The sequence below is a fragment of the Suricata suricatta genome, chromosome 2, assembly GCF_006229205.1.
Source record: "Suricata suricatta isolate VVHF042 chromosome 2, meerkat_22Aug2017_6uvM2_HiC, whole genome shotgun sequence".
In the NCBI taxonomy this organism is placed as follows: Eukaryota; Metazoa; Chordata; class Mammalia; order Carnivora; family Herpestidae; genus Suricata; species Suricata suricatta.
The window spans coordinates 50,110,409-50,119,484 of record NC_043701.1 but is presented as its reverse complement, the minus strand read 5'-3'; the positions used below and the strand labels follow the sequence as shown (position 1 = coordinate 50,119,484).

Here is a 9,076-nt window from a genome sequence, read left to right as displayed (position 1 = left end):
TGCAAGCTAAGAAAATAGCTCCACCAGAAACTGGTGGTTATGTTTCTACTCAGGAAGGATGAAGTTGTGGTGCCTTCTGTTTTCTGTGTGTGCCGATAGAAGTGCAGAAGGTGTGAGATGTGTGGTGTTACCTGTCTGTTGTTGAGTTCTACTGTTTTGGGATGTGTGGCGACATTTGAATTTAGGCAGCCTTTTTTGCCTTGGCTTCCCCAAATGTCCTGGCTACATAATTGAAAGATGTGACCAGTGAATGTTCCTGCCCCTGAGTGCTCTAGACAGGAGACAGGGTCTCATCATCCCATCTTTCTGTATTTCTTGAGGTAATGGGACATGCTCTCTGAGGCCACCAATGTTGTGATTATTATTTTTTGAAGTTATTTATTTATTTTGAGAAAGAGGAGAGTCCAAGTGAGTGGGGAGGGGCAAAGAGAGAGAGAGAGAGAGAGAGAGAGAGAGAGAGAGAGAGAGAAAATCCCAAGCAGGTTCCACACTGTCAGTACAGAGCCCAATGTGGGGCTCAAACCCATGAACCATGAGATCATGACCTGAGCCAAAATCAAGAGTCAGACGCTTAACCAACTGAGCCAATCAGGTGCCCCCAATGTTGTGATTACTCATCTCCAGAGCAGACAAGAAATAAATCCAATTTTTTAGGGACCTATGTGCTAGCTGAACTATACTAGCATTGTTCAGGGTGCCTGAGTGGCTCAGTTGGTTAAGCGTCTGACTTTGGCTTAGGTCATGATCTCACAGTTTGTGAGTTCAAGCCCCAAGTCTGTGCTGACAGCTTAGAGCCTAGAGCCTGCTTCAGATTCTGTGTCTACCTCTCTCTCTGCTCCTCCCCTGCTCCTGCTCTCTCTCTCTCTCTCTCTCTCTCTCTCTCTCTCTCTCTCAAAAGTAAATAAACATTTAAAAAATTATACTAGTATTGTTCTTTCTTTCTTATTAGAAACTCTTCTCGTTCTCAGAAAAACAGGAGAAGGCAAGGTAAGCTCACTACTTTTATTTTACACATTCCTGTGACTTCGTCCTTCCAAAAACTACCTACCTCAGAAGTTCCACCTTTGGACTAATTTTGAACTAGACTGGTCCAATCCCTTAACATTTCTATTATGAAAATGTTTTATGTCAATAAATGAAGCAAATGTTCCCTTGACTTACAAAATGATAAACCTTTTCCCACCGTGGGTTCCAGAATGTTAAAAACATTTATTTTGCTACAGTCTATGATAGGTAAATTAGTCAAGGTTTCGGATTCATCTTAGAAGAGCCCTGTGTCATTCAACTGGTGAACATCTGGGTGATGCGTCATCTCTTATCCCAGCCAGAGTATGAACCTTCCGTATTGTTCCTGTCCAGCGTTCTGAATCCGGATGACCTTGACCCCCAGAGTAAGCTCTGAACAGCTGGTTCAGGCATTCCATGTTCTGCACCCCTTGAACCCCAGGGAAATCCCCAAGGCTTTTCCTAGCCTACCATAACCCAACACCACACACAAAATCCATTGTTTCTTTAAAGCATTGACATTGGATGATTTTATGCAAATATTTTTATACTTTGGCAAAAAATTTACTCGGGTCTCTTCCATCCTACTCATCCTTTTCTGCAGTTTGCAGAGTAAATGTTCTGTGTTTGGAACTTCAGATCAACAGACAGATTATCCTTTCGGAAAGTTGGCATTCACATAACCAGATCCCTAAAGGGGGGTGGGGAATCCCTTTAAGTCAGTCATGCTCAATTCCTTCTCTTGTAATTTCACTATCCTATCTGGGCCATTACAGACTTCACTGCTGGACTTTAAAAGCCAGTACTGATGGATAAAGCCCAGGAATGATGAATATTCCTTGCCACAACAAACTAGGAATCTAGGCAGGAAGGATCCTGTTCTACAAGAACCACCTGTCATATGGGCCGGGCCAAGGATTTGATTTTCTGTCTAAGGAAATGCTCTGTTTCTTAGAATTGCTCTTTTTCTCTCTGTCTCTCTGCCTCTCTGTGTTTTTTCTTTGTCTCTCTGTCTCTCTCCTAGCCTCACCCTCTGTGTATTTTAATACATACCATTGGAACATGGGCCAAATGATCTAATAAAATGGTGTGAAGCAGGGGATTTTTACAAGGTTGTAAAGCATGTTTCATACATTAACTGGTGAATCTAACTTCCTGATGAGCTTTCTCTGCAATAAAACCAAACGCAAAGAGAGGGAGGCATTCTTAGAATGACAAGTGACCTCGTCACAACATCAATACGAATTCAATCTCAGCAATCTTATTTTCTGTGGCAGCATCTAGGAAAACAATCTTATTTGCTTGATCTAATCACTCTGGAGTTCCAAAAAGCATTCAGGTGGAGTCATGTTTTCTGTTAAATAAATTTACCTTTATTGTAAAAGGCAGAATCACAAAGGAAATGCAGATGTCCACAATAAATGTTTAGCCAGGCTTGATGTTGTAAAACATAATTTAAAAAGTAATAAACTAGGATCTGTTTGTCATTGACAAATGCTGATACTGTTGCCAACAGATGAAGAAACGGGCCTCTCACCAATGGTTCCTGGTGAAGCTGATGTCCCTGGACCCCCCTGGTGGGTGACTGGCAATACGTATCCAATAGCCTTTTATGTTTTACATGACTGCACCAAGCAATTCCGTTTCTAGGATCTCATTTTATTTTTTTATTTTTTTAATGTTTATTTATTTGGTCAGGGAGAGAGAGCGAGGGAGCATGAGCAGAAGAGGGGCAGAGAGAGAGAAAGAGAGAATCCCAAACAGTCTCCACACTGTCAGCACAGAGCCCAAGGCAGGGCTCAAACTCAGGAAACATGAGATATGACCTGAACTGCAATCAAGAGTCAGATGCTTAACCGAAAGAATCACCCAGACACCCCATCCAGACTCTTATTTTAAGGAAATAATCACTGGGGCACCTGGGAGGCTCAGTAGGTTAAGCATCTGACTTCAGTTCAGGTCATGATCTCACCACTCATGGGTTAGAGCCCCGCATCGGGCTCTGGGCTGACAGCTTGGAACCCGGAGCCTGCTTTAGATTCTGTGTCTCCCTCTCTCTGCCCCTTCCATGGTCTCTCTTTCTCTCTCTCTCTCAAAAAAATAAAGGAACCAAAAAAACCCCACATTAAATAATCATGAATATGAACAAAGATTAGGTACTAGGATATTAATTGCTTAGTGTTGTCGATAGCAAGAAATGACGAAAGTGAGTAAATAAGAACCATCTTAACCCCCCACCACTTCCAGAAGGGAAAACCAATATTCATTCATACTGGGTGTTGTTGGTTTAGTCTCCTCCCCCACAAAACCCCCACCCCAGTACATTGCCTGCTCCGTTCCTCCAAGGACCTGGGCGGTCTCCCTCCATCACTGCACCCCACACCTGCACCACAGCTTAGAGATTTCCACCTGCCTGCGACCCCACCACTGATGTCCCTGCATTCACACCCACTGTCTCAGGAGAGGTGGCCTCTGCTTCAGCAGCAGGGAAGGGAACGAGGGGATAGCACCCTTCTTCCTTCCCCATCTCCTCCACCCACCCACCCCGACCCCAACCTCCTCCATGGACTGCCTCTAGACTCATCTGTCCTACATGAAACTGCTGCTGATCAACTGTTGTTGTTGTTGTTGTTGTTTTCTATTACCCAGAAAAACAGCAATTTCATTAGGTACTACCTGGCAGAAAAGTCTCCATCATTCCGTCCCCACGTCCAGCCAGACATTCTTTGTTGAGCTGTCAGTGAGTCTGGTTGACACTCACATTTGTCTTCGCGGTGAGGTGTTCCCTCTGCTGATCTCACTCCTCAGCTCCCAGCGAGAGACAGAAAAAGAGTGGGGACAGACTCTGGCTCCGGGATTTATAGGAAGCGATCTCCAGAACCACCAGGAGCACAGACAGAGGGCTGGGAAGATTAGCATGCATCCCTGGGCAGCCAGGGAAGGGGGTCTCTGAGGACCATGCGCCCCAGGGCCCCAGGTCAGTGATGATGGAGAGACGCTTGGGCATGCTAAGGTCAGGAACTTGGACTTGGTAGATTTCCCTTGTGGGGAAAGGTGCTTCATTACATGTTGGTGCAAAATTAACGAGAGCAGGGTAGACACCAGTTAGCAGACGTGAGAGAGCCATGGTGTTGGGGTTCCAGGCTCTGCATGAGGCTGGAGAGTAGCGCTGGAGAAAAAGGGAGACACAAGTGATAATTCTCAGCACAATCCATAGGAATTGTTGGCTATTTGAAAAGTATAATTGAAGGGGCACCTGGGTGGCTCAGTCAGTTAAGCGTCCAAGTTCGGGTCAGGTCATGAACTCGCGGTTTTTTAGTGCGAGCCCCGCATCGGGTTCTATGCTGACAACTTGGAGCCTGGAGCCTGCTTCGGATTCTGTGTCTCCTTCTATCTCTGCTTTTTGTCCACTCGCACTTTGTCTCTCTCTCTCTCAAAAATAAATACTTAAAAGAAAAAAATTTTTAAGTATAATTGAGGAACCAGGAAAAGAAAAAGGCAAAACAAAACTATAAAACCAGAATTCTGGTGGTGCCACTGACGTCAATGGGTGGCTTGATTGGGGCAGGAATGTTAGTTTTATAGGATTGCAGGAACTTTCTTGCTAAACTCAGTATCATGGTCAGTTTTCAATTGGTCTACTTCTACGTGGAATCAAAAAGGAAAACAACAGGGCACCTGGTAGCTCAATCAGTTAAGGGTCTGACTCTTGGTTTCAGCTGAGGTCATGATCTCATGATTTGTGAGTTCGAGACCCGTATGGGGCTCTGTGCTGACAGTATGAAGCTTGTTTGGGGTTCTCTGCCTTCCCCTCTGTCCCTCCCCTGTTTGCACACAAACACACTCTCTCTCTCAAAATAAATCAATAAACACTAAAAAAAAAAAAAAGATAAACATCCCAACAGATGCAGACTCATAAAAACAGAGAACAAACTGGTGGTTACCAGAGAGGAGGGGTTGGGGGGATGGGAGAAGTAGGTTGAGGGGAACAAGACTTACACACTTCCAGTCATTCCAGAAATAAGTCGCGGGGCTGTCACATGCAGCAGAGGAAATGTGGTCGGTAGTGTTGTAGCAGCTTGGCATGGAGACAGAGGCCTTTCCAGTGGGGCTCTTTTGCCAATGCAGAAAGGATGCAGTCATTGTGACGGACCCAAAATGGATATGATATTGTATGTCAATGATCCTCGGAAAAAGATGGCTTCCTATCAATGTCTATTTGCACCTGTTTATATCTATTTATCTTTATCTCTATTATCTATCTACCTATCAATCATGTTCCTATAGTTTATCTAAATGTATATATGTATCTGCCATCTCTCTCTATCTACCTATATATCTGTGAAGTCATTCATATGTCATCTATCCATCCCCATCATCACTCTGTGTATTTATTCATCCATCTCTATCAACTGTGTATCTGTCTTTGTATCTATATCACTCGCCCTTGTATCTCTATATCACTTTGTATTCATCCGTGTATCTATATATCTATGTATCTATTTATACCATTTATCTTTGTATATACCTACCTATCTGTCTGTATCTATCTGTGTATCTTTTTTTGTATCTATATCACTTATCTTTGTATCTACTATGCATCTATCCATGTATCTATCTTTATCGCTATATCTATCTATGTATCTATGTATCTATCTTTGTATCTACCTATGTATCTTTCCTTGTATCTATCTATATTATTTATAGTTATAAATTTATAATAATTTATATATTATTGTATATTATATAATTATATATTATTGTCCATCTTTATGTCTATCTATATATCTACGTATCTATCTTTATATTTATGTATCTATCAATCATCTATCTATCTATCTCTCTGTCTATCTATAATCTATCCAACCAGTTTTCTTTCTCCAATAGGACCCTGATGGACATAACAAGTTCAGTTAACAAGTCCCCTTTCCCTTTCACAGAGGGGACATGGTTCAGCTCTGCCTCCACCAGGTTCACGGGTGGTGGTTGTGGTTCTCCGTGTGACAGTCAGTGAAACCCCTTCCCACGCTCACCCCATTCTAACGGAAGAGCATGTGCTCCCTCATGTGACAAGACTCTCTGAAGAAGGAGGAGATGCCGTGTCTGGGCAGTGGGAGCTCCCACACTCCCACACTTGCCTTCTGCTCCCTGTCACTGAGGCTTGCACTCGGTGCATCACCGCACCTGGCCTAGACCTTCCTGACGGATTGTCCGCCATGCCTTGCTGAGGAGCGTTCCATCCATTTTCGGCAGCACCCAAGTGACATTGCATTTTGTCTCCATTCCCCTGCTATCAACCCAGGAAGGCTCGGAAGAATAACATTTTAATGGCTTGGAAACTGTTCCCAACAGAATGATCTGAGAGAGGATTTTTCAAGGGTTACATCACTCAATGACCAAACAAAGACACAGTGTCTGGCTCCCGCCCACATGACTCCACTGTGAGCCATGTTTTCATAATGATGTAGAAGGATTCAGACATACCTCTTTTATAAGTGGTAAAAAGAATATTAGCATAGAAATGAAAGCCTGGACCTCAGAACTAGGAAGCCAGCAGAGAATCTTAAAAAACAAAGTGAGCCTTACTTAACAAGAATCATTGAAACGTATTGGGACATCAGGCATGCAGCACAATCACCTCACATGACCCTCACAGGATCCCTACGGATGAGTCCCCTATTGTCCTCATTTTACACAAGGGGACACTGGTGGCTCAGAGAGGCTGGTTTATCTGACCAGCTACCAAAGGGAGGCATGGGGACAAGGCCCAGGCACATGGGGCTCCAAAACCTCCTTCCTTCTGCTGCTGGTCCTGATTAAGCATGATTGAATTAAAGGCTAAAAAATAGAAAAAGTCATCTATCGTGAAGTCCTCTTGCATTTCTCCATGGATAGGATGTTTATCAGAGATTCTTAAAGTACAGTCTTGAAGTTTTCAAAACGCACTGTTGAGTAGATAAAGAGGATCTATTTGAATTAAACCTAATTCGGTTGTCTTTAAGGTTATTTACAAGGGCTTTTGTTTCTTTAATGGGTTATGTACTCTGCACCAAGGCTGTCTCCAGCCAGCTGGACTTAGTAATTAATTCCCTTTTTTTGTTTAAAGGACCACAGTGAGTTTATATAAAGTCACCGGTCCTTGACCCTATCTGGTTCTCTATGGGATATCACGCTTTCCACCCATGCCATTCCTCACCACACAGTACCCTTCCTGCCCATCCTCACAGAGATGTGAATCAATTAACACCAGGGTGCTAGTGGGGGCTCACAACCCATCCGCCGGGTGCTGGGATGGATTGAAACATTGGAGAACAGACTTGGCAAATACTTCAAACACTCCTAGGAACTGGCAGTTACAACTCCAGGGACATTTGAAAGCATGATCCCTTTGGGAATAATCTGAGGCTCCTTCCAATGTCTTCACTCGGCCCAATTTTGCATCTCCTGTTGGAAGGCCCTGTCAGACTCACCCTTTCTCCCCACATACTGTAGACTCCAGTTGGTTACACCAAAGTTACATTCCTGGAAGTCCTATCACTATTCACACCCATGGGCCTTTGCTATCCCCACCCCTACACCCCCCACTTCACCTCTTGTTCCTTCTCGGGTGCTGGGAAAATGGTAGATCCAGTCGATTCTGGCAATAATTTTCTGTCCGCTTATGGGGAGTGGCAGAGAGGTCCTAAGTGGCCACAGTGACTCCATAACATATTTATTGTTGAGTTCTAAATTATGTGGGTCCATCAGGCAAGGTGGGGTATTTTTTTCCCCACATCGGAGAAGGCAGTGATTTTAGACCCACGCCAGCCTCTCTATCCCCAGATGTGTGTCACCTCTCAATTGTGCAACCTCTATACTGAACTTTACTGGTTTCTTCTAAATAAGGGAACAAGCAGGGAAGTTCAAGAAACCATAATGTGGGGTTTAAAGTATTTCTGAAAGCATTGTAATCAAGGTAATGAGCTTTTTTTCCCCTTGTTATACAATGCAATTGATGTTTGGGGGAATGATAAAAATTGAAAAGGAACAAAAAAGGCATCTGGGTGGCTTGGTTGGTTGAGAATCCAACTTCGGTTCAAGTCATGATCTCACGGCTCATGAGTTTGAGCCCTGCATTGGGCTCTGTGCTGACAGCTCAGAGCCGGGAGCCTGCTTCGGAATCTGTATCTCCCTCTCTCTCTCTGTCCTTCCCCCACTCTTTCTCTATCTCTCTCAACAAAGAATAAACATTTAAAAAATTAAAAACTAAAATAAAAAGGAACAAAAACTTGGTGGGTTGGGGGTGCTTAAGCCAGAATCTTCCCTCCACCACATTTGCTGAGACTGAATATGCAAGTAGACAGTGGACAGAACATGTATAGAAACAGAACCCTGACCCCCACCTGCAGGAACCAGCCCAGGGGCCACAACAAAACCCCCTGTGACAACAAGCCTGCAGTGGCCAGGCCTTGTTCATGCCTGACAACGTGTCTAATGTTTGCTTCACTCCAACTGAGGCCCAATCAGATAAAGTCAAGTATCCCAAAGATGGCTCCCTGGGTGTGGCCTGGAGCACAGCCTTACCATCTGCTGTCACAGGAAGTCAATAGAAGCGACGTCTGTTCCAGGCTCCTCAGAACACGGGCACCCGTACTGGTCCCAGAACAGTCTGCTACCAAGCTGCAGAGAGAAATACCTAGAGGGGGGCCTGGATGGCTCAGTCAGTTAAGCGTCTAACTTAATTTCAGCTCAGGTTGTGATCTCACGGTTGGTGAGTTCCAGCCCTGCGTCAGGCTCTGCACTGATGGTGTGGGGCCTGCTTGGGATTATTTCTCTCCTTTCTCTCTGTCCCTCCCCTGTGCTCGCTCGCTCTCTCTCTCTCTCTCTCTCTCTCTCTCTCTGCCTCTTCCCTGCTCACTTTCTCTCTCTCTTTCAAAATAAATAAGTAAACTCAAAAAAAAATAGAGCTGAGAGTGGTCAGGAACATTTAGAGAAGTTCTGTTCTGTTTGTTCTAAAGACAGCTATTGAAATGTAATTTTATGTCTGTTGCATCTAGTAACAAGTCAGGGTATATTGTTTGTTTGTCTTTTT

At 44.1% G+C, this 9,076-nt stretch overlaps 1 long non-coding RNA gene across 1 annotated transcript; it reads right to left on the bottom strand.

Moving 5' to 3' along the window:
* Nucleotides 1-3,849: 3,849 nt before the first annotated feature.
* On the bottom strand, nucleotides 3,850-6,120 carry LOC115281028. Its single transcript, XR_003904033.1, has 3 exons — nucleotides 6,039-6,120; nucleotides 5,005-5,118; nucleotides 3,850-4,174 (listed from the first exon to the last, which is right to left on the bottom strand). It is a non-coding gene; the product is annotated as an uncharacterized LOC115281028 (long non-coding RNA).
* Between the last annotated feature and the right edge of the window lie 2,956 nt (nucleotides 6,121-9,076).